Source organism: Syngnathoides biaculeatus, chromosome 5 (assembly GCF_019802595.1).
Source record: "Syngnathoides biaculeatus isolate LvHL_M chromosome 5, ASM1980259v1, whole genome shotgun sequence".
NCBI lineage: Eukaryota > Metazoa > Chordata > Actinopteri > Syngnathiformes > Syngnathidae > Syngnathoides > Syngnathoides biaculeatus.
This window is the reverse complement of record NC_084644.1, coordinates 33,905,210-33,931,725: the sequence shown is the minus strand read 5'-3', so window position 1 is coordinate 33,931,725 and position 26,516 is coordinate 33,905,210. Positions and strand designations below refer to the sequence as shown.

At 42.8% G+C, this 26,516-nt stretch overlaps 1 protein-coding gene and 1 long non-coding RNA gene across 2 annotated transcripts in view; one reads left to right on the top strand and one right to left on the bottom strand.

Annotated features, from left to right (window-relative positions):
- Positions 1-26,516, bottom strand: part of LOC133500796 (adhesion G protein-coupled receptor B1-like) — a 326,242-nt gene that overhangs the window by 282,836 nt on the left and 16,890 nt on the right. The window lies entirely within an intron of this gene.
- Positions 7,188-9,905, top strand: LOC133501089 (uncharacterized). The gene is made up of 3 exons (XR_009795096.1): positions 7,188-7,497; positions 8,677-8,844; positions 8,918-9,905. It is a non-coding gene; the product is annotated as an uncharacterized LOC133501089 (long non-coding RNA).

The window sequence follows — 26,516 nt, the reverse complement described above, 5'->3', positions numbered from 1 at the left end:
TGGTTCTCAGATGACCGTGGACCGGTCGCCATTGAAGCAGGAAAGGAAGGTGCCAGCCACCGAGACTGGGGTGCGAGGAGGCCTGTCGCTGTCGAGACAGGAGCGTGGAGCAGCCTCGGGCCGGTCGCCGCCGGTATTCCTGGACTGGAACGTGAGGCGGCTGGGGAACCGTCGCCACCTCCCGGAGAGCAACGTGAGGCGGCGGCGCTATCACCACCCCCTCCTGGATGGCAACGTGAGGCGGGAGCGGTGGCATCACCACCCCCTCCTGGACAGCAACGTGAGTCGACGGCGGCATCACCACTCCATCCTGGATGGCAAGGGTACGATCAGATATACGGGGTTGCTGGAACAGGCCATGAACCTTAATTATCTGGCGGAGGACCAGTCGTCACCGGGTCCTATAAGTACCAGGCGTAATCAGGTGCAGGTGTGTGCCGACTAATTGGCTGGCCACGCCCAGCCTGGCCAGGATGCCATGAGCATGACATTCACATTCTACCTTAAGCTAGCATGAACGCAGCACTGCTAACACTCACCAAGCAGGTAAACGAGATTGAGAAAAAACACCCAGATTCACCACTCATTATCCTAGGAGATTTTAATACAGCTAAATTTAACCACGAACTCCAAGAATATTAGCAACATGTGAAATGTCCGAGGAGGGCAAATAATCTAGACCACTGTTACACTTCCATTAAAAACGCATACCGTGCAATCCGCCGCACACACATTGGCCCAACTGATCGCTGCTTGCTCTACTTAAGACCTACATACAGCCAAGCAATGAAGTGTGCGAAGCCTTTGGTAGAATCAGTTAAAAAGTGGACCAAAGAGGCCAAATTAAAACTTCAAAGCTGCTTTGACTGTACAGACTGGAGTTTCTTTGAAAATTCAGCACACATCCTAGATAAATTAAAATGCAGCAGATGAATACACGGATATTGTTGTCACATATGTCAGTTTTGTGAGGAGTTGTGTGTTCCAACAAAATTCTTCCGTACGTTCAATAACAACAAGCCGTGGTTTTCAGCCAGACTTAGGGAACTCCACCAGGCAAAAGAGATTGGCCTCGACAGTCACACTAGAAATCGGCTGACTAAAAAAATTAACATTGCAAAGAGAGATGATGCAGACATCTCGGCGCTAACGACTCAAAATCAATTTGGCATGGTCTACAATCGCTGACTAACTACAAGCGATGTTCACCTCCAGGAGAAAACAAGAGCGGGCCAGCCGACGATCTAAATAGCTTTTACTGCAGATTCGAAATAGATACTTCCACACCAACCAAGACGCGTTACAAGCCACACCACCTTCCACTCCACAGTTTAGCATCCATGAAGGGGACATTAGACAGATCTTCAAACAACAAATATCAACAAAGCACTGGGCCAGACCTTATGTCCCGATCCTGCCTCAAAGTCTGGGCAGACCAACTTGCTCCTGTCTTCCCAAAGATCTTCAACAGGTCTCTACAACTGTGTGAAGTACCAGCCTGTTTCAAACGTTCCACCATTATACTGGTCCCCAAAAAACCAGTCCTTTGGTGCTGGACCACCTCAAGAGCGCCACAGGTCCCCAACTGGACCCACTGCAGTTTTGCCTATCGAGCTAACAGGTCTGTGGATGATGCAGTCAATATGGTTCTGGACTTCATCCTTGAACATCTCGACAGTGAGGGTACATACATTGAAGAAAATAAGTATTTCAACACCCTGCTATATTGCAAGTTCTCCCACTTAGAAATCATGGAGGGGTCTGAAATTTTTATCAAAGGTGCATGTCCACTATGAGAGAGATAAAGTAAAAAGAAAAATCCAGAAATTACAATGTACGATTTTTTTAAACGATTTATTTGTGTGATACAGGTGCAAATCAGTATTCGAACACCTGAGAAAACCAATGTTAATATTTGGTACAGTAGCCTTTGTTTGCAATTACAGAGGCCAAACGTTTCCTGGAGTTGTTCACCAGGTTTGCACACACTGTAGGATGGATTTTGGCCCACTCTTCCACACAGATCTTCTCTAGATCAGACAGGTTCCTGGGCTGTCGCTGAGAAACACGGAGTTTCAGCTCCCTCCAAAGATTTTCTATTGGGTTTAGGTCTGGAGACTGGCGAGGCCACGCCAGAACCTTTATATGCTTCTTACGGAGCCACTCCTTGGTTTTCCTGACTGTGTGCTTCGGGTCATTGCCATGTTGAAAGACCCAGCCACGACCCATCTTCAATGCTCTGACTGAGGGAAAGAGGTTGTTCCCAAAATCTGACAGGACATGGCCGCGGTCATCCTCTCCTTAATACACCGCAGTCGTCCTGTCCCATGTGCAGAAAAACACCCCCAAATCATGATGCTACCACCCCCATGCTTCACAGGAGGGATGGTGTTCTTGGCATGGAACTAATTCGTCTTCCTCCAAACACGGTTATTGGAATTATGACCAAAAAGTTCAATTTTGGTCTCATCTGACCACAAAACTTTCTTCAATGACTCCTCTGTATCATCCAAATGGTCATTGGCAAATTTAAGACGGGCCTTCACATGTGCTGATTTAAGCAGGGGAACCTTCCATTTGATGAATGATTTCAAACTATGACGTCACAAATAAATCCTTGAAAAGTCATACATTGTGATTTCTGGATTTTTCCTTATAGACTATCTCTCTCACAGTGAACATGCACCTACGATGAAAATTTCAGACCACTCCATGATTCACTAAGTAGGAGAACTTTTAATATAGCAGGGTGTTCAAATACTTATTTTCTTCACTGTGCTTTGCCATTAAATCTGATTCTGATAACTCATGTAAGAGTTTATGTATTAACTCACTCATTCTATAGACCTCTATATTTCACTTCATCGGTCCCACCACATTTTAGTTGTTGTCGTTCCCACACAGCGCCACTTTCTCATGCAACCTCCATATTTAATGTTTCTTTGTTATTGATACGGAATTATTTACCTCTCTCATCCTGTTTGGAGGTAGCAATTTGTCTTTGTCATTTTTTCTCTCACTTCTCTGGAAATTCTGTTCTGTTCAACAGATTGACTCTGATCCTGAATAAAACCTATTAAAATATGAAGAAAACACAGAGGAAGACAAGACAGGATGGCGGCGCGCACGGTTGCAGCGGCTCTTAGGTCTCCTGCTTGGTGCTTTTTCGTTCTTGTTATTTTGGCGCAACCTGTGTATTACTGTCAAGCCACAGTCACATATAGCTTCCAGGACCCGATCGATCTAGGACTGAAGTAAACAATATGCTGGAGGACATCACAAGACCACCGGGATCTCCGAGGATAGCCGCTCACAGCTTGTGACGAAGAAGGCGTAAGAAGTGTGAAAAAAAAAAAAACAAAAAAAACAAAGAAGATGTCGGCCGGGCCTGGCTGCTAAACTAAGAAAGAACCTCCCAGACCTGTGCCTCCAAGCATCTTTTTGACCAACACAAGATCCATCACCCAGAAAATGAACGAGCAGCTTTTGTCCGGAATTGCAGTATTATTTTCATCACGGAGACATGGCTACACCCGCGAATTCCCGATGCTGCAGTTTTGCTAGCAGGCCACACGCTACATTGACAAGATAGAACCAAAGACTCCGGTCAATCCAGAGGGGGAGGGTATTGTGTATATGTGCACAACGAATGCTGTTCTAATTCTAATGGTGTTCAGGATCATCGATACCCACTGTTCTCCCGATTTAGAGGTCCTTGCAGTCTTGTGTAGATCCTTTTATCTACCGAGGGCGCTAACAGTGGTCATTGTGGTAGCTGTTTATATCCCACCAGACGCCAATGTTAGCGCAGCACTTAGCCGTCTACTCATGACTGAAAACAAACAGCATCTCGCACACCCCGACGGAGTATTAATGGTTGCTGGTGACTTCAATCAAGCGTGTTTAAAGACTGTCTTACCCCAATTCGTCCAGTATGTGACGTTTCCCACTAGAGGAGATAAAACCCTGGACATGTTTACTCCTACATTAAATATCCATACAGTGCTTCACCCCCTCCCCCATCTTGCTGGATCTGATCATGTCTGCATCACTCTTGTGCCCAAATTCCTCCCCCTACGCAATCAAACAAGGCCTCAAACAAAGAAAATTACAACATAGCCGGAGAATGCACTCTCTCAGCGGCAGGACTGTTTTTCATGCACTGTTTGGGAATTGGTAATTACTTGAACACCAGAACCTCCAGGAACACAGAAATACTGTTCCGTCTTACATCAAAAACTGCATAGACACTGTGACTGTCAATAGACAGAGCTGAGTTTTTACTCAACCAAAAACATTGGATGTCCCGAGAGACTAAGACACTCCATCGCCTTCAGGTCAGGGGACAAGGCACAGTACTCTACTGCTAGAGCCGACTTAAAGAGGGGCATCAGAGTGGCCAAGGCAAACTACAAAAGAAATATTGTGAAGTGATTCACAGAAAACAACTCAAAATAGATGTGGGAGGGATTACAAGACATCACAAACTACAACAGAAAGATGTGTGCTGGAAACCCAGACGCCTCGCTGGCAGAGGAACAAAACCGTTTCTTTGCCAGTTTTGAGATGGACAGATTAAACCCAGGCTCATCACAACCACCTCCAATCATCAGCACACTGATGCTTCAAGAACATGAAGTGAGAGGTGTGCTCAGGACTGCAAACACCAGGAAAGCTTCTGGCCCAGACAGAGTGCCGGGGAAGATACTGAACGTCTGTGCTGATCAGCAGACGTGGGTTTTCACAAAAATCTTCATCAACTCCCTGCAACAATCAACCATTCCCTCCTGCCTGAAATCTGCAACAATCATCCCCATCCCAAAAAAAAATCAGACATTGACAGTCTAAATACAGGCCTGTTTGCTCTCAGACCTGTGATCATGAAGTGCTTTGAAAGGCTGGTTGGATGCCACATAAGGAGCTAACTCTCTCCCTCACTCAACCCCTACCAGTTTGTCTTTTGAGGAAACCGGTCCACCGAAGATGCTATCGCAATTGCTCTCCACATTGCACTGAGCCACCGGGAATACCAAGGGAACCACATCAGGATTCTTTTCATAGACTTTAGCTCAGCCTTTAATATCATCACATACACATATGACTGCAAACCAGCCCATTCCAGCAACACCATTATCAAGTTTCCTGATGATCCCACCGCGATCAGGCTCGTCACAAAAGGAGATGAGTCTGCCTACAGAGACAAGATTGGAAAATTGCCAAAGTGGTGTTCTGCTGAAAGAATCACTGCCCCAGTTCACTGAAGGAATCCTCATCAGTTTCTCAGTACGCCAGTTCACTGAACGAACCCCTCAGTTCACTGGAATCCCTTCTCTGCCTGCACAGCATTGCCAGACCTTGGCTGATCATTGGTCATTTGGCAATGTAAGTGACATTGCTTGCCCTTGTCCTGCTCTTGCCTGCATGTTGGCTGCTAATTAGTCATCCACCAAATATTCAAAAGTGTGTGATAGAAGGCTTCAACAGTTCCTGTTCCTCTCCCAGGCCACTCACCCACCACAGGGCAGCGGGCAGTGGCCAAGTAAAACAAAGGAATTATTGCCTTAACAGTTTTGATTTAGTTCACGAAAATGGTTCATTCTTCTGACAAAATCATTTCCGAATGTAACAACACTAACGTATGTGACTGAGAGAGAGAGAGAGAGAGAGAGAGGAGAGAGAGAGAGAGAGAGAGCGAGAGAGAGAGAGTGAGAGAAGTATTATAATTTGTATATGTCATATATGTCATTGTGAAGAAATGCTATTTATCCCCACATTCAATTAACCTTGAAGTACGTTGTATCAGTGGACTTCATTCAAAACAGGACAGGTTCACCAGTTCTTTTGATTTGATGCTGCCACAAAACCATGAAAAATGCTCTTGTACCCAGTAACTCAACCAGGCACAGAAAAAAAAAACTTTCAACAAAATTGTCTGAAAAACTTTAAAGGATTCAAATATGTTTCTAAAAAAATGCAGCTTTCTGTTTTGCTAATCAGGTATTTCACAACAATCTCAGATATGATTGTTACCATGGCTACCCTTTGGAGTCAGGCCTTGAGGTGGGGCTTGAAGGAGAGCGCCTGGTGGCCGCCGCCTGCACCCATGGGGCTTGGTACGGGCCGAAAGAGTAATATGGGTCCCCCTTGCCATGGGCTTACCACCTGTGAGAAGGGCCATTGGGGTGCAATGTGAGCTGGGTGGTAGGCGAAGACGGGGACCTTGGTGAGACAATCCCCGGATACAGAAACTAGCTCTAGGGACATGGAATGTCACCTCTTTGGCAGGGAAGGAGCCTGAGTTGGTGCATGAGGTCGAGAAGTTCCGACTATATATATATATATATATATATATATATATATATATAGATATATGATGCTAACAGTACTCACTGGTTTCCTGAAGTAACTTTCACAAACCCACCTAAAAATTTTCTATAAAAATTCTTTAGAACTGCATAGAATTATATAGAATTTGTATAGAACAACTTGTTCTATAGAACTTTGGCTCTAACTTTCTATAGAATTTCCATAGAACAAAAATGTTTCTGGAGAAATTCTAGAGAAAGGTTTGAAGAACAGAAAGTGGTACAGTGCTAGATCTCAAATTTCTACAGAATTTGTACTGAAAATAATTTCTGTAGAACAATTTTCAAGCAACATCAAAGTTAATACACATGCTGAAGTCGCATAATAAAATGCATCAAGTATTTGTTACAATATGTAAATACTGTCATGACTATGGAGATTTCAAAATAAGGTAAGTCCGTCATGTAAGACAAGCCACTATTATAAAGGCTACATCTTGCAACATCGGAAACCAGTTGTCAGTGTGTTGAAGAGGGCACTACGTTCACAAACCTTTGATCACTATCAACCAAAAGGCCTAACAGACCAAGGAGAAGTCAACTGACCAAATCCGGATTTGAATCATTATTTCACAGTTTTAGAGATGCAGGTTGTGAAAACCACTCAATCAACTGGATTTTCATCCATTACATCTTGAGTACCAAAAAAATAAAATAGCTAACATGTTTTCAAGTTTGAGCGTTAAAGTTTGCAGAGGTACGCACAATAACATTTCCAACTGTTCTCTGGGTGTGGGAAATGGGGATAGGGTTGCATGTTTCGCCTGCCAGCAGGTGGCAGTGAATTGTATGCTGATGCAGTTGACTGAAGGAGAAGAAAAGGTGTGAGCTAATTCCAAAAAAATGTTGGTTGTTCAAGAATCTAGAAGCCTCCAGTTTTCTTGCTGTGAAGGCAATAAGTTAAAGTTTTCCACACACCACCTGAGGCTTCTGTTGTGAGTGGTGTAGGAAACACACTAGAAAGCATGTGTTCGCCTTCGGGCGGCTTTCTAGTTGATAGTCATGAACCTTCAATGTTGCAGCTAGCTTGCCAACTACCAAGGCCTTGTGGTGATAACATAACTGGACGACAACCCGTTGTACTTTTTATTGGAAACTTTTCTCCGTTTAAAACCTTGATCAAAACCTGCCGGTAAGTATATATTTTTTCAAAATTACTTCACTTGTTTTAGTTGTACTTATAGATGTAAAAGTAAGTAGGAGATGCATAAGTGAAATATGAAAGTGACCGCTCGCACAGTTTTTTTGATGCTCGCAAAAATTGGTAAAATTGCCGGATTTGGTGCTTTGTATGCAATTATATGCAATTCTAATGAAAATAAGTGCAAATTGTAATAATGAAGGGGTTATCAGTGAAATTTCATGAAAATTCGTTGAGAAACAAAAAAGTCATGACACTTTGAAAATCCTAATTAACTGGGAAGGTCACAACCTATTGTTTTCTATTATTTTACCAATACCATAATTAGCCCAAATTCCGAATCTTTAAATGATCATAACTTTTGTTGTTTGAGCTATTGAGATAATTTAAGTAAGATTTTAAGGGGTTTTTAAAGCTCTTTCTAGTGATAGTTTTTTTTAAATTCCATCCATTCATTTTCTCAGCCGCTTATCCTCACATGGGTTGCAGGAGTGCTGGAGCCGATCCCAGCTGCCAACAGAGGCAGGGTACACCCTAAACTAGAACATGTGTAATGAAAAATTTGGTACTTACATTAATATACTGACCTCTTTTTCAGGCAAAGCTACCTTGTCAATTGCTCCGAAGAAAAGATATGTTCATCTTGAGAGGGTTAAGCAGTTTTAGTAGATGGACTCTCGCTACTCAACCAAAAATATTTTAAATATCCTGAAACACTGGCCTCCACCATTAGGGATATATATTCCATCAATTAAGGATGCTGGCTGTGCCGATTACATTTATAATTAATCCAAAATATATGTTCTTTTTCAGCTAATACAAGTTGTTATGGTACGCACCCAACTTCCTTGGAGCAGAATACGACAGAGTAGTATTAGTAGTAAAAGTGACCAGTAAGTTCTTTTTCCCCAGTTGTGCATGGTGAAATCATAATTGGCATGTCTCATTTAATTCTTTCACTGCATGCATATAAAGAGTGTCATTCATTGATGTAGTATTTTTTCAACCTCGTGCCATCCACTACCAAACATGAGCCTCTCCCATTCCTCAAAAGAGATTTGACCCATGTAAGAAGCAAGTTAGCCAAATCTCTACAAATAACTCGCCTTAAGACATTTTTAGCATATTTGTGCTTTTGCATTGTGCATGTGTTGTTGTTCCAAAAAAAAGGGCTGATGCTGCTTATTGAGATAAGGGATACCGCCAGGCATCAAGACCATAGGGCAGCACAAGAAGAGAACATCGACATTTTACAGATGAAATATCTGCCCGACTTCATTGTCCTTGAACAGAAGGTGACAGAAGACCCTTCTGTTTCTGCAGAAGTGGTATGATAAAGTATGTAAAAAGGTGAGTTTAATTTTAACAACAAACTAATTCCTAATTTTGCTATCGTCTTTTTGATTTGCAGAAATTCAAAATGTTGAAAGTTGGATGGGCAACCCTTAAGGAAAATATCAACCCAATCCTGAAGAGGTAATTGAATATTAGATATTTTGTACAGAATGTATTTTTTTTTACCAGTACATGAGAATAAGGTGAATATTTTGTGCTTGTTTTAACTTTCTAATGATATTGCATTTATTAATACAATTTAAAGTATTTTGTGTGGTGTTTGCAGATTTCTGAACAATGAGGTCCTTCAAATGCTCTTTCTATAAACAAAATATGGATTCTTGTGTTTGATAGATTCCTGATACTTTGTGTTTGCCAGATGTAATAATAAAGTCTCTTAATTTTGAACTCAGAATGCCTCTTGAGAAACCACAAGGGGACGCTGAGTGCTGTACGAAGTGCGACCATGTCATGCCTGAAATATGCGCCTGACAGATGCAGTGGCAGTGGCACGTAGACTTAAGAAAGCTCTATAGAACATTTTTTTTAGGACAGTTCTATAGAACGTTGGTCCTAAAGTTCTATTGCATTTCTATAGAATGTTTCTATAGAAAATTTTTAGGAGTAAAAGAAAAAAAAAAGTGCTGTTGCTTTAATAAATGTTGGGGTACGCGAATAATAGAAGAAAAAGTGGTGAAACTGGACGAGATTCTCTTTTTTTTTTCGTAAAAAGGTCTGGTCTGAAGCCAAAGTAGAAAGTACAGGATGAGATGGTGTAGAATGTTAAAATTCCACCTTGGCACAGCCTGATTGAGGATGAAAGCACAGACAATACAGAAAACAAAAAGTTAATTCTGTTTTTTTAAATATAGGAGGCAACATATCATTAACTCTAAAACTGTTTCGGAGCATTATTCAGCTTTCAACATGCATTGCTGAAGATATTCTGCAAGCAATAATTCAGTTTTACACCAAGAACAACAGATGGGGATATGATTGTGGGTTAAAAAAAAATGAAACAAAGTGCAAGCGACATTTCAAATTTATAGTTCATAGTTGACTTGCTTTAGTTAGCAATATATTTTTTTGTTTGTTGACATTTTCATTGTAAGTTTGTGTAGGAATAATTGTGATCATAATTATCATACATTTGCTTCCAATAAAGAAATTCTTTGCTCTGCCCTAGATAACATGGCAGCCTCCTAGCAGGAGATAGCAAGAACAAAAACATCTAATCATCAGAACTGTTAGAACTGCTGCCTGTTAAAGAAATGATGACCACACATGTATTCAGCAATCTTCCACACATGCACACGCACATGAACAAACATGTACACCTTGTTTCAAAGTGTTTTGCTTGTCGTCTCCTTTTTGTAACATCCATGTAAATGAGGGGCGTCTCAAAACTAAATAAATAGAGGTGCCGAGGAGAGGATAATCAGAGAGTGCAGTGGTGAATTGTACGAGACAGTTCCGCTCCTCTCTCCTCGCGAGACTTGAACTGGTGTCTTTGCTTCCTTTTTTGTCCCCTTTAATGAATGTCTGATTGGTGAACCTGACAGTTTGCAAAAACACATTTTTTTTCTTAGAAATGCTCTGAGGGGAATGTAAATGCTGTAACCTGAATCTTTGAATGAGCCATGTAACTTCAATGGATGACACTGATCTGACCACAGTGCATACGTCTGATGTTGCTCAAAGTGGTCAAAGGGGGTGCTCACGGGCTTAGTGTGTTTGCATGTAAAAAATTAGAGGGAACATTGGTCTTGACATTAATTTACGGGTTTATTTCATGAACATTGATAACAAAAGAAGCCTGATCCTAAACAATCAGTATTCACCCGGAAACAGGAAATGCAAGTTCACCGTACTGAGCATGTTCCAAAGTGATGCCAAAAGCACATGTTCTAAGCTGCTTCACGTCCTGCGAGCGCATTCAGGTCAAAAGTCATCAACATCATGAACCATGTCAAAGGAAATTCAGTTACACTGAAAACATTTCTGGCATATAACACATGTAATGTTTCAGTATCTAACTATAATAAATATGATATTGTGATTTACTTGCCCCACCTCGAGCCATCACCTTATCGTGGTGGAGGGGTTTGTGTGTCTTGATGATCCTAGGAGCTAAGTTGTCTGGGGCGTCATGCCCCTAGTAGGGTCACCCATGCCAAACGGCTCCTAGGTGAGGGACCAGAAAAAGTACAACTCCAAAACCCCTGTGATGACTACAAAAATTGGATTTTGGTTTCCCTTGCCTGGACGTGGGTCACCGGGGCCCCTCTTTGGAACCAGGCCTGGCAACAGCCCGAAAGGGTAACATGGGTCCCCCTTCCCATGGGCTCACCACCGGTGAGAGGGGCCAATGTGAGCTGGGCGGTGGCCAAAGGCGGGACCTTGGCTATCCAATCCCCGGCTACAGAAATTAGCTCTAGGAAAATGCAATGTCACCTCTTTGGCAGAGAAGGACCCCAGGTTGGTGCGTGAGGTCGAGAAGGTCCGACTAGATATAGTAGGACTTGCCTCTACGCACCAATTGGGCTCTGGCCTCACTCCTCTTGAGAAGGGTTGGACCCGGTTCCTCTCTGGAGTTGCCCACGGGGAGAGATGCTGAGCAGGTGTGGGTATACTAATTTCCCCCTGGCCCGGTGCCTGTATGTTGGGGTTTACCCCAGTGGATGAAAGGGTAGCCTCCCTCCGCCTGTAGGTAGGGGGGTGGGTCCTGACTGCTGTTTGGTGCATAAGCACCTGGTTGTCAGTGTGCAGAGTACCAACCCTTTTTGGAGTCCTTAGAGGGAGTGCTGGAGAGTGGCGACTCCATCATTCTGCTGGGGAACTTCAATGCCCACGTGTGCAATGACAGTGAGACCTGGAAGGACGTGATTGGGAAGAACACCCCCTGATCAGAACTCCAGTGGTGTTCTGTTATTAGACTGCTGTGCTCATCACGGATTGTCCATAACAAACACAATGTTCAGGCATAAGGGTATTCACATGTCTACTTGGCACCAGGACACCCTAAGTCGCAGGTCGATGATCGACTTTGTGGTCATGTCATCGGACTTGAAACCGCATGTCTTGGACACTCGGGTCAAGAGAGGGGTGGAGCTGTCAACTGATCACCACCTGGTGGTGAGTTGGCTCCGATGGTGGGGGAAGATGCCAGTCCGACATGGTAGGCCCAAACGTGTTGTGAGGGTGTGCTGGGAAACGCTGGCAGATTCCCCCGTCAGAAGGAATTTCAACTCCCACCTCCGAAAGAACTTTGCTAACGTCCTGGAGGAGGCGGCAGACATTGAATCCGAGTGGACGATGTTCCGCGCTTCCATTGCTGACGCGGCCGACTGGAGCTGTGGCCGTAAGGTGGTCGGTGCCTGTCGTGACGGCGACAGGAGGAGTTTGGTGAAGCCATGGAGAACGACTTCAGGATGGCTTCGAGGAAATTCATGTCCATTAGCATTAGCATTTCAGGAGGGGGAAGCAGTGCACCGTCAAAACTGTGTATAGTGGGAACGGGGCAATGCTGACCTCAACTCGGGATGTTGTGAGTCGGTGGGGAGAATACTTCAAATACCTCCTCAATTCCATCAACATGCCTTCCCACGAGGAAGCTGAGTCTGGGTGCTCTGAAGCGGCCTTTTCTATCTGTGGGGTTGAGCCCACCGAGGTGGTTGAAAAGCTCCTTGGTGGCAGGGCCCTGGGGCTGGATGACATTCGCCCAGAGTTCCTAAAGGCTCTGGATGTCGTGGGGATGTCTTGGTTGACACGCGTCTGCAACATCGCCTGGACATCGGGGACAGTACCTCTGGTTTGGCAGACTCGGGTGGTGGTCCCCCTTTTCAAGAAGGGTGACCGGAGGGTGTGTTCCAACTATAGAGGGATCACACTCTTCACGCTCCCTGGTAAGGTCTACTTAAGGGTACTGGAGAGGAGGGTCTGTCGGGGAGTCGAGTCTCTGATTCAGGAGGAGCAATGTGGTTTTTGTCCTGTCCGTGGAACAGTGGACCAGCTCTACACCCTCAGCAGGGTCCTCGAGGGTGCATGGGAGTTCGCCCAACCAGTGTTTTGTGGACATGTAGAAGGCATTCGACCGTGTCCCTCGGGGAGTCCTGTGGAGGGTTCTTCGGGAGTATGGGGTACCGAATTCCCTGATACGAGCTATTCAGTCCCTGTACGACTTTGGTCTGCATTGCCAGCAATAAGTCAGACTCATTTCCGGTGAGAGTTGGACTGCGCTGCCCTTTGTCACTGATTTTGTTCGTAACTTTTATGGACAGAACTTGTAGGAGCAGCCAAGGTGTCGCGGGTGTCTGGTTTGGTGGCCTCAGGATCGCATCTCTGCTCTTTGCGGATTATGTGGTTCTGTTGGCTTCATCAAGCCGTGATCTCCAGCTCTCACTGGAGCGATTCGCAGCAGAGTGTGAAGCACCTGGGATGAGAATCACCACCTCCAAAATCCGAGACTATGGTCCTCAGTCAGAAAAGGGCGGCGTGCGCTCTCAAGGTTGGGGATGAGATCCTTCCCCAAGTGGAGGAGTTCAAGTATCTTGGGGTCTTGTTCACAAGTGAGGGAAGAATGGAGCGGGAGATCAACTGACAGATTGGTGCAGCGTCTGCAGTGATGCAGACTTTGTATCGGTCTACTGTGGTAAAGCGGGAGCTAAGTTTAAAGGTGAAGGTCTCAATTTACCAGTCGTTCTACGTTCCTACACTCACCCATGGGCATGAGCTGTGGGTCGTGACCGAAAGAACAAGATCCTCGATACAAGCGGGCGAAATAAGTTTCCTCCGGAGGGTGTCCGAGCTCTCCTTTAGAGATAGGGTGAGAAGCTCGGTCATCCGGGAGGGGCTCAGTGTCGAGCTGATACTCCTCTGCATTGAGAGGAGCCAGATGAGGTGGCTGTAGAATCTGATTCGGATGCCTCCTGGACGCCTCCGTGGTGAGGTATTCTGGGCATGTCCCACCGGAAACAGACCTCAAGGATGACCCAGGACACACTGGAGAGACGATGTCTCTCGGCTGGCTTGGGGACGCTTCAGGATCCCTCCGGAAGAGCTGGAAGCAGTGGCTGTGGAAAGGGAAGTCTGGGTATCCCTGCTGAAGCTACTTCTCCCGTGACCCAACCCGGAAAAGCGGTAGATAATGGATGGGTGGATTAATGGATTTACTTTGACTTGATCTAAGTTCTAATATTAGACAAGTCTTTTCATAGATCTAAATGGAAACGCTCATTTTCTTCCGTGGTTGCGCATTATCTTGAAGTTGAAAACTTTCCCCCTCTCCATGCTTTAGGAGGATATAGATTATTTACTGCTAGCTTTCATCAATGGATTGACAATCGATAGCACTGTAAATTACACTTGATTATAACAATACATCATGATGAATTAAAATGATTTGTTTATATGAATACTTAGTTTTGAAATTGAAGCTGTATTGACCTCTTTAAAAATGTCTCTCTCAGTGCATTATCAATAAATGATGATTATGGTATTAGGTAACAACTACATACTCTGGTATAACAATTTAGTAAATTATTTTAAGGTTTTGAGATTGCATCCCTAATCACTCTTTATCTTCGGGCATGACTGACCAGACCTGTACATTTTTCAAATGTGAGTGACTGGAATTTAGAGTGTCAAATTAATGTTGCATGTTTTTGGGATGTAGGAGGAAACCACAGTTCCCAGAGAAAATTCATGCAGGTACGGTGAGAACATGCAAACTCCACACAGGGAGGGCCGGGATTGAACCCTGGTCCCCAGAACTGTGAGGCCAACACTTTTCAGCTGTGCCACTGTGCTGCCTTCAATGGATTCATTGATGGTGAATTCTCTCAATTCACTCGATTCCCATGTTTCGCCGAATCACTGATCATCACTGATAGCTTGCAGTTTAAACTGTGCTTCGTATCCATGTCTCTTCATTGGTGCCATTGATGGGGGTCCTTAGCCAAAATGATGTTGTTTAGCACAAAACACATACCGGCATTATATACCTTCTGGGTGCGTGCCTTTCGCGTCCTTTCCAACATCCACACTCCCACGCCAAACCCTGTAATGTCTCCATGTTGTTCTCTCACGCGTCCGCTTTTTCTCTATATAAGTATCGTGCCGGCAGGAAATGCTCCCACTCAATTGCAGATTTTGTACATCGGTCCACACGTAAGGTGCTCTGCATGATAAGGCACCCCGACCATTTTGGAGAAAATTTAAGACTTTTAAGTGTGCCTTATAGTGATGAAAATACAGTTTATTGGTAAAAAGATCCTGAGGATGAAGCTGACAGCTATGAGAGCTAGAGGAAGACTTAAGAGAAGGTTGATATATGTAGTGCCAGAAGAAATGAGGCAGTTCATGTGATCGAAGAATATTCAAAAGAAAGATTTAAATTGATTGACATTTATGTGCTATGATAACCACTAGCAAAACAATCCAAAAATATTTGAAGAAACAACTGCAGTAATCTTCAGCCATTTGCAAAGGTTAGAGGGTGTGTTTTTCTGTGAATAATTAATGACGAAAATTTTAAAAATTCTCCACACCCTGTTGACATACATGTGTTTTTTAGTGAGTGATTTGTGGACTATTACTGTTTCTACCAGTTTAGTGGTTGGTGTCCCTGCATTCGAGTCTGGCTCTGGGAACAAGAAAGTATTCTTTTTTTGATCATCATTCAGCTGGTGTGCCTGTCCATGTATATGTATGTGTGAGCGTGGCGGGGGACGTTTCCTTTTTAGACTATCCACATTTCCTGTCATTTCCATGCAAAGGGGGAAAAGCTTCTCGACATGGCCATGACAGCTAAGATACTTTCCACTCTGTTTATTGGAGACATCCAGATCAAAGGACTGGGACCACTTGTGCAAAGAACTTTTAACTATTTTTTTTTAATGAAAACATCTCCTCTCCCAAATGAGACTTTTTGTAAAAGGGTTGGCTTGGAACACTGGTTGTGTCGATAAGTCACTGACTGAAATACTTTAATTCTTTCCCATTGTAATATTTGCACTCCCCTCAGTGTGTCATTCACTATCAAAATGGCATGGGCAGATTTGCAAGTGCATTTGGTGCCAAATAAAGCTTATTTTTAGTTTGGGGCTTTAAGGCAACGGAAAATTCATGTGCACTACAAATCAATGGGGGAAATTTATGTCTGCCACCAGGGGTTTGAGATTGCAAGACTATTTTCAAACAAAAGACTCAATGGTTTGATTGAGTTCATCTGTATCAATTTCATCATTGGACTTCATGTTAAATCTTAGCATTGCCTCATCTTGACATTTTGTAAAGGCTGGAAATGTTGTTTTGCCATGTTTATCTTTTGCAAATAGATTTTAATCAGATTTCTCTGTCCTTCCATTTATTTTTTTGTCCAGAATAATCCCCGGTCTATTCTTATGAATTCTTATGTATCCCTTGGTTTCCATGTTAATTATTATTCCAGGTTATGTATTAGCCGCTTATCCTCACGAGGGTTGCGGAGATATGGAGCGTATCCCAGCTGTCAATGGGCAGGAGGCGGGTTACACCCTGAACTGGTTGCCAGTCAATTCCAGGGCACATAGAGACAAACAGCCACACTCACAATCACACCTAGGGGCAATTTAGAGTGTCCAATTAATATTGCATGTTTTTGGGATGTCGGAGGAAACCGGAGTGCCCGGAGAAAACCCACACAGTACGGGGAGAACATGCGAGTCAAGGATTGAACCCGGGGCAGCACCGTTACAAAGCATAGTTTAAACTGCAAGCTATCAGTCACTGGGAGAAACATGGGAATCGAGCTGTGAAAGAATTCAAGATCAATGAATCCATGGAGGCAGGACAGTGGGGTAGCTGTAAAACATTGGCCTCACAGTTCTGAGGTCCAGGGTTCAATCCTGGCCCTGTCTGTGTGGAGTTTGCATGTTCTCCCCGTGCCTGTGTGGGTTTTCTCTGAGCACCCCAGTTTCCTCCCACATCCTAAAAACATGGATACATTGGAGATTCTTAAATTTCCCCTAAACATGATTGTGAGTGTGACGGTTGTCTGTCTCCATATGCCCTGTGATTGGCTGGAAACCGGTTCAGGGTGTACTCTGCTTCCTGCCCAATGACAGCTGGGATTGGCGCAAGCACTCCTGCAAATCTCGTGAAGATTAGTGGCTCAGAAAATTGATGGATGGATGGATGGATATATATGAATGTATAATCCTACCCTACTATGACAACCATAGATGAATAAAATAATAATAATAAAAACTTCACACACAGAGCTCAGTATGATAGAGGGAAATCTGACATAGATCGAAATGTACAGAGACAGCTACATGTAGAGAAGATCAACTTGAACATCACTAAAAAGTAAATATTCAGTGACCATTTTCTGCATGAGCTCATTACACATGCCCTGGTATGCACACAATTTATACACAAAAAGACAAGCATGTGTCCTGAACAGTAATTTATTCTACACCTATATCTCTTTTCTGCACTCACCATGAATCTTTCAGCTCCTACTACTGTTGTGTATTCAACAGCGTCTTTCATTGTGACTTGTCTTCTCTGTCCTCATTGTGTTTCAGCCATTTTCCCTCCGTTTTGTCTGTCAAGTGTCTGCCAAGTGACAATTTTCTTTTGTATTGCACCAGAATATTGCAGGCAGTACAGAACAGTTTCGCTCTGCTTTTAGATAGAACACCTGGGTCTCATGTACAAAGGGTGCATACACTGAAAAAAGGTAGTGTACATTCTTTTTCACAGCAAAGTTCAGATGTGTCAAGAGTGAAATGAGTGTGCAAATGTGCAGTGCTTCACGCCAACTTCTTAGCTGGCAGAGCATCTCAAAAGATTTTTGTGTTTTGGCGACACTTAGAGGTGATGCTGGGAAACTGTTATAATCTGCACATCAGAGACACACAATCAATTAGCAATGATGAACATTCATGCCTGACAACATTTGATTTCAACAATGTAAAAGAGAAGTGTTACTTTAATGAATCACTGGTATTTGTGAAGACACATTAATTGATCAAAGTGATTATTTATGTTGCCGATTGCCCTTACAATGGCTTCTTGTGACTCCAGCACTTGTTCTTCTTCTTCTTTTCCCTTCGGCTTGTGACTCCAGCACAGCACATCCAAATTTGAACATGTACATTGGTTGCACAGGATTAAAATTGGTTGAAATGAAAATAAATGTCATTTTTTTTTTTTTTTTTTAAGAGAAGAGGAATAAGTTACATCATCTTGACACGTTTTAATCAAATCGAATAGCTTTTAACATGTAAAAGAATTTACAAATACCATTGTCTTGTTACTGGCTGTTCCCAAAGTGATATCTGTTCTGGTCCAGACACTGCCAACAATGCAAAGCGATGGAATGGCACACATCATGAAACAATTCCCTTGGGATTCTCATACAGTCACGTTGAATGGTTGCTCTCAATTCAATGACTGTTGCAGGTTTCAGTGTGTAAAGTCTTTTAGGTATCCCTATAAAATAAATCTAGTGGTGTGAGGTCAGGTGAATGTGGAGGGTATTCAACAAAACCTCTCCATTCCATCCACCCGTTTGGCAAGATCCCATCAAGAAAGGATCTAACATTGTGGTAGTGTGGAGGTGCCCCCATCTTGCTGAAAAAAAAAAAAAACATCTCTCTTTCAAAGTCTTCTCTCATGCTTGGCATGAGAGACTGTTGCAGCAAGTTCAAGTAAACACGACCAGTCACAATAGCATAAAAAAAAGAATGAGCCAATGAATCCTCTTGATGATAAGCCGCACCATACTGTAAATCCTGGTGAATTAACTGTCAATTGAATTAACTGTGTCTATTCATTGAACCATTTAATTTGAATGTGACCTCGTCACTCTACACAATCTTTGTGGGAAAGTGTGCATCTTTGTTTCATCTTTCCAAGTACCATCCGCAATACTGTACTCTTCGGTCTGGATGGTCGTCATTCAGAGCATGGACTAATCTTGGAATGTGACTTTCCATTGTTTCATGATGCAATGGACAGATGATTTTGAAATGCCTACCTCACGAATAACTTTCCGCACAGACTTTCTTGGACTTCGCTGAAACGTTTCCAGCAGTCTTTCTTGCTTTGTGGGGCTGGTCAATGTACGTGGTCTTCATGAATGCTTCTTATGGACATCTTGAACAGTTCCATCAGGGTCAAACTTATCTCTAACTCGAGTGATGGTAACTCGTGTTGGTGGTTCTTTTTGAAACTCCCTTCCCCAGGGCACATGTGTGTGCACTTAATGCCTTTGTGTGCAATAACAGATTCTGAAAAACACATTGTTGGATCTAATGTTGGTGCCCAGTCGTGCACTGACATTGATAAACAAACGGGCCTACATCCTGCCATTTTGGCTGCAGGTTGTTTTGCCAAAGAAATATTTGATGCTAATGAGACAACATCAAAGACAGACAGCTCTGCTGGTGTTAGTGAGACAGATGCTGCGCAAATGTCTTTGTCAAAAACTGATATTTGTCACTGATATTTAAGGAGTCATTTAGGTCTGTTAAAAAGCCAGTCTAATCCATCATGCACGTCATACAATGCAATTCATCCCTGCTTATCACGTGAGAACCGTGAGAGATGAACTGAGCTGCAAATCTCGTCAGGTGGGTACAAATCGGACCACTGATTCCCCAACAATAAATGTATTGCAGGGTGTCGGGACTTAATCTAATGCTTTCTCCTGCCCGAGTGCCTGCTATTGTTGACACACCCAGACCACTCACAAAGAAACAGGTGTTGTCGTTTTTGGGAATGTGCTCCTATTCTTGGAATTTTTTTCCCAAATTATTCTGATTATGACTGCCGTATGTTCTCTCACTCTGGACAGATATTTGACTTCCTCGTCACATGTTAAATGAACACCTGAAGCGACCAGTGCCTTTGAACACCTCAAGTGTGCCTTCCAATGCTGTCCTATTCTTGGAATCCCAGATTCATCCAAACCCTTTGCTCAGTTTTTAGATGAACCCCACGCAAACATGGCATCAATGTTGTTTCAGCGCCAAGGCGACCGTCTCAGGGTTTTCCACGTTCGCAGCCGTTTTTTGTAAATTTTGCCTCACATGTACTCACTTCAATTCTGGTAATTTTGCCCTTGCAGAAGTTACAAGGAATGAAATAAAAAACAACCAATAGATTCGACGACATTCACATGACATCACTAACAAGGGCGTGTAAAATTCAGTAAGATATTGAAAGTTTTTTTGTCAGAGGCTTGATTGGACTGCAGAGATGAATCATATATTATCCAACAATTAAAACATTAGGCATACTACGATGAGGATGGACATGTAAAGCAACAGATCAAACATACTAGGGGTTTGTTGAGTACAGATAGTCACTTAAGCACTGCAATGAAACCCGATTTATCATGGGGGATAGGTTCCAGATCCAGCCGCTTGGTTAAAAGAAGTGATATAAACGTTATGACATTTTAATTAAACTATTTTCAGACCTTGGGATAAGCTGCAGCACTCCCGAGACACTAGTGAGGATAAGCGGCTCAGAAATGGATGAATGGATGGATTTTCAGACCTCCCACTATCGTTTAATCTTCTTCAAGTAGTCCGTTCCAGAGCTCAGCTCCAGCACTTTTATCCAGCAGCAGCCAAGAGCATGCGGATCCCATGACAACAGGAGCTCACGTAGGAGCAAAGACTAAGACTTGTTACTTGCTTAAAGTGATGTACTGACACCCCAGTTTAAATTCACAGCAAAAACAAAAAAACAAAAAGGATTTACACCTTCTGGTCTGTTCCATTATGGTACTGTACATCACAATTTAACAATTAATAAACAACAATTGACAACAAGAAGATTGCCACATCACCAAAAACATCCTGTCCGGCAAGCTAGTTGGTGGGATGATAGTTACAGGATGCGCTACTGCCATCTTCTGTTAAAATGTGAAATCTTTTTTTTTTTACACAAGTATTTTATACTGCAGTCAACAATGCAAGTGGGACAAATGCAATTGATTATTTAATCGAGGCTGCCGGTCAGTGAAAATCTGAAGACAGGCCGCAATTGGGCCCTGGCGGGACTTCAGACATGCCTTGTGTAGAGAGAGAACAGCAACGAGAGGAGACAACTATGGGGTGCACCGGTGCTGGTGATGTGTGGAGATGAGGTGGCCTCCTTGAGCCTCACTTGCTATGTCCTGCCCATCAGGAAGTGATAAATTCACTCGCAGATGGCAGGTGCTAGAGTGAGAGAAGCTTGGAAGAGGTGTTTGATGATATGGTGTTGAACGCAGAGCTGAAGTCCCTGAACAGGAGGATCCTTGCGTAGGTCCCTGTGCAGTCGAGGTGTTCGAGGATGAAGTGTAGTCCCATGTTGACTGCATCATCCGTAGATCTGTTTGCTTGATAGGCAAACTGCAGGGGGTCCAGCAGGTGACTTGGGATGCTCTTGTGGCGGTCCATCATGAGACGTTTAAAAGACTCCATGACCACAGATGTCAAGGAGACAGGCCTGTAGTCATTCATACCTTAAACTGCAGATTTATTGGGAACTGGGATGATGATGCCGAGGGTTGGAAACAGGACTGCACTTCAGACAGTTCCAGAGAGAGAGAGCTATCCATCTTTAATTAATCTGTGTAAAGCCTGGCACGTGCTGGTCTAAGCAGAGTTTGAGGCAGCATTTACATTTAATTGACCCCTCTGTAGAAATTGCGTCATCTGTGTCGCTGACCAATTAGAGGCCAGAGATCTCCATAAACCACCCCCCTTTTTGCACCCGCCGTTCCCTCAGACAACCTTACATGGTCCAGTATAGCTTTTGGTAGCGTTTTATCGCGTATTTGGGTTCTTTAACAATAGATATGGTTAAGAGGTGTAGTCACGGACTTTGTAATAGTGACGACAGGTATCCTGAAAGGCTAGTTGGTGGAATTCAATTCGTACCCTTCCCAAAACAGAGGACCCAGTACGAAAAATGTCTTCGATGGATCAAACTTTGTGGAAGACCGCATCATTAACTGAATCCATCTAAAATCAACTGGAACAGAAGACCGAGTACGAAAAATGTCTTCAATGGATCAAACTTTGTGGAAGACCGCATGATCAACTGAATCCACCAACCGGAACAGATATTGCACGAAGGTAAACCCTATATTTGATTTTCCATACATGTCTCATAAATGAATTAGCAGTTTTCGCTTGCATAACATAGCTACGTGTGAATGATTGACACACTTGATCTGTGTTGAGCAATATTTTGCGATGATCTGACTGCACAAACGTGTCTCTTTGTTGCCAGCTACGGTAAACCGGACTGTGTTTGCACGAAGGTATGCCCTATATTTGATTTTCAATACTTGTCTCATATAAATGAATTAGCAGTTCTTCGCTAGCAGTCCTAAAAGCCTTCGACGTGCACCGAGACACCAAGACTGAAGGAAGGATGTTTGAGGACACTAAAGTAGCGATTGTCGTACTTGGTCGGGACTTACGTAGGTTCGACACTAATTCAGGAATAATTATTGAGGGGAGCGCGCGATGTTACACAAAGAAAACGAGAGAAACAACTCGGAAATCAAGCCTCGCCTTCTTTTCCTTCATACGGCGGTTCACAAACGGCTATACAGATACACATACAGATTCTGCACACAAGTGTGATAGGTAACACAAAAATACGAAACTGTCAATGACGAATTCGTCTTTGGGTTATAATATATTATATTATGTGGCTTCTCTGTCTTCCTCTAACTCCGGAAAGATCTCGCGCTAATATCAATGGTTTCTCCGTCGATATGCATGTAAATACCATTGAAATACCCCTCGCTGAAAAACTTGAAGCCCTGCTGTCTGCTTTTCAACGATATTTCACTGTTAGCTAAGAATGCGAGTGAGAAATCAGCTGGTAAATCGTACAGTTTCGCTCTAGTCTTTTCTTCCTGCGCCGCCATTTTTGCCAATTGTTTGTCTGAGGTTAGCACACGTGGGGTGACGTAACTTCAGGAGGCGTGGTTAAGTGCCCTGTACGGAGGGTTCAATTGTAAATACAGTGAAGAAAATAACTATTTGAACACCCTGCTATATTGCAAGTTCTCCCACTTGGAAATCATGGAGGGGTCTGAAATTTTCATCGTAGGTGCATGTCCACTCTGAGAGAGATAATCTAAAAAGAAAATCCAGAAATCACAATGTATGATTTTGTCACGATTTATTTGAGTGATACGGCTACTAATAAGTATTTGAACACCCGAGAAAACCAAATGAGAATATTTGGTACAGTAGTCTTTGTTTGCAATTATAGAGGTCAAATGTTTCCTGGAGTTGGTCACAAGGTTTGCACACACTGCAGGAGAGATATTGGCCCACCCCTCCACACAGATCTTCTCTGGATCAGACAGGTTTCTGGGCTGTCGCTGAGAAATACAGATTTTCAGTTCCCTCCAAAGATTTTCTATTGGGTTTAGGTCTGGAGACTGGTTAGTCAATGCCAGAACCTTTATATGCTTCTAACGGAGCCACTCCTTATTTTTCCTGGCTGTGTGCTTTGGGTCATTGCCATGCTGAAAGACCCAGCCACGACCCATCTTCAATGCTCTGAGTGAAAGAAAGAGGTTGTTCCCCAAAATCTCACAATACAAGGCCGCGGTTATCCACTCCTTAGTGCAGGGCAGTCTTTCTGTCTCATGTGCAGAAAAACACCCTGTAAGCATGATGCTACCACCCCCATGCTTCACAGAATGGATGATGTTCTTGTGATGGAACTCATCATTAATTGTCCTCCAAACACGGTAAGTGGAATTATAACCAAAAATTTTAATTTTGGTCTCATCTGACCACAAAACTTTCTCCAATGACTCCTCTGTATCATCCAAATGGTCATTAGCAAATTTAAGACGGGCCTTGCCATGCGCTGGTTTAAGCAGGGGAACCTTCCGTGCCTTGCATGACTTCAAACCACTACGTCTTAGTGTATAACCAACAGTCACCTTGGAAACGGTGGTCCCAGCTCTTTTCAGGTCATTGATCAAGTCCTGTCGTGTGGTCCTATGCTGATTCCTTGGACAGGTGTCTTTATGAAGCTAATGATCTCACACAGGTGCATCTGATTCAGGATAATACATGGAGTGGAGATGGACTTTTAAAGGCGGAATGACAGGTCTTTGAGGGTCAGAATTTTAGCTGATAGACAGGTGTTCAAATATTTAGCTGCAGCTGTATCATACATATAAATTGTTAAAAAAAAATCATACATTGTGATTTCTGGATTTTTCTTTTTAGATTATCTCTCTAACAGTGGACATGCAACTACAATGAGAAATTCAGACCCCTCCAGACAGGTTAGATCAGGGGTTGGCAAGCCCAAATGTTGAACGAGCCATATTGGACTAAAAAAAAAAAAATCCAAAACAAATATGTCTGGAGCTGTAAAAAATTAAAATCCTTATATAAGTCTTATAATGAAGGCAACACATGCTGTATGTATCTATATTAGCTATTAGCCTACAATCAAAATGACTAAGTTGGCTATAAATACATTATGATCATCCATGATTAAATGTTTATTTTCCATGCAGTACATTCTGTAGAGAAAGACGCACAATGTGACTGCTCTGTTGTACGATGCCGCCTCAAGTTTAACTTCATTATAATATTAATGAATTATGATTCATTGATTTAATGAAATTAAAGAAATGCAATAAAGAAATCTGATTTTTCTATGTCATTTTTATTTTGAGGATTCAAAAAAAAAAACAACAAAATGGAACGTGAATAACGTGCCACTTATCTGGGCAATAAAACACTGCCTGAATTTACAAAAATAAAACAGCAGCCTTTTGAAAACAAGTACTTTGTTGATAAATATATGACTATGACAGAATTGGGTTCTTACCATTTAATGCAACTTTTCGGACATCACTGGTCAGCTCCTTCCATCTGTGGATGATTTCCAACGCTTTATTATCTCCCGGGTTGCAAGAAAACTTGCAGCAGTCGTGGAGTTTGGAGATGCAATCCACTTCTTACATTTATTTTTGCACTCCCCTAATTTTTCCTTGTATAATGCAATCGCATTTTTTCTCAACTGGGTACTCCCCTGCAAATGGAGCAACCATGCCTTCCCTGGAAATGTCTTTCCACATTACTCTTTTTGTTATTTGACAACTTTTCACTACAAAGGAAACATTCAGGCAATCCTTCCGCATTACCAATGAATCCAAATGATTTGGTCCAAGGAATGTTGAATCCTCTGTTCTTCTCAGTTACAGTGCCTTGTGAAAGTATTCAGCCCCCTTGAACTTTTCAACTTTTCACCACATTTCAGGCCCCAAACATAAAGATATAAATATTTTTTTTTGTCAAGAATCAACAACAAGTGGGACACAATCGTGTAGTGGAATGAATTTATTGGATATTTTCTACTTTAACAAATGATAACCTGTGCAATATTATTCAGCCCCCTTGCATTAATACTTTGTAGCGCCACCTTTTGCTGCAAGTACAGCTGCAAGTTGCTTGGTGTATGTCTCTGTCAGTTTTGCACATCGAGAGTGAAATTATTTCCCATTCTTCCTTGCAAAACCGCTGGAGCTCAGTGAGGTTGGATGGAGAGCGTTTGTGAACAGCAATCTTCAGCTCTGCCCACAGATTCTCAATTGGATTCAGGTCTGGACTTTGACTTGGGCATTCTAACACCTGGAAACGTTTAGTTGTGAACCATACCATTGTAGATTTGGCTTTATGTTTGGATCATTGTCCTGCTGGAAGATAAATCTCTGTCCCAGTCTCAGGTCTTTTGCAGACTTCAACAGGTTTTCTTCCAGAATGGTCCTTTATTTGGCTCTATTAATCTTTCTATCAATTTGAACCATCCAACCAAAAGCAGGCCCAAACCATGAGGCTGTCACCACCATTATTGACAGTGGGGATGCTGTGTTCAGGGTGATGAAAATATCGTTTGCATTGTGGCCAAAAAGTTTGATTTTGGTTTCATCTGAACAGAGCACCTTCTTCCATTTCTTTGGTGTGTCTCCCAGGTGGCTTGCGGTGAATTCTAAACAAGACTTTTTATGGATATCTTTGAGAAATGGCTTTCTTCTTGCCTCTCTTTAATAAAGGCTAGATTTGTGCAGTGTACGAATGATTGTTGTACTGTGGAAAGGACTCTCCCACCTCAGCTGTAGATCTCTGCAGTTCATCCAGAGTGTTCATGGGCCTCTTGGCTGCATCTCTGATCAGTCTTCTCCTTGTTCGAGGTGAAAGTTTAGAGGGATGCCTGGGTGTTGGTAGATTTGGAGTGGTCTGAAACTCCTTCCATTTCAATATGATTGCTTGCACAGTGCTTCTTGGGAAATCTTTTTGTATCCAAATCCGACTTTACATTCTCCACAACAGTATCTCAGACCTGCCTGGTGTGTTCCTTGGTCTTCATGATGCTCTCTGCACTTGAAACAGAACCCTGAGACTATCAAAGACCGGGTGCATTTATACGGACACTTGATTACACACAGGTGTATTGTATTTTTCATGATCAGTCAACATTGGATCATTCAGCGATCCTCAATGTACTTCTGCAGTGAGTTTACTGCACTTAAAGTAAAGGAGCTGAATGCCTCATTTTTCAGGTTTTTATTTGTTAAAAAAAGTATAAAATATCCAATAAATTTTGTTGCACTTCACAACTGTGTCCCATTTGTT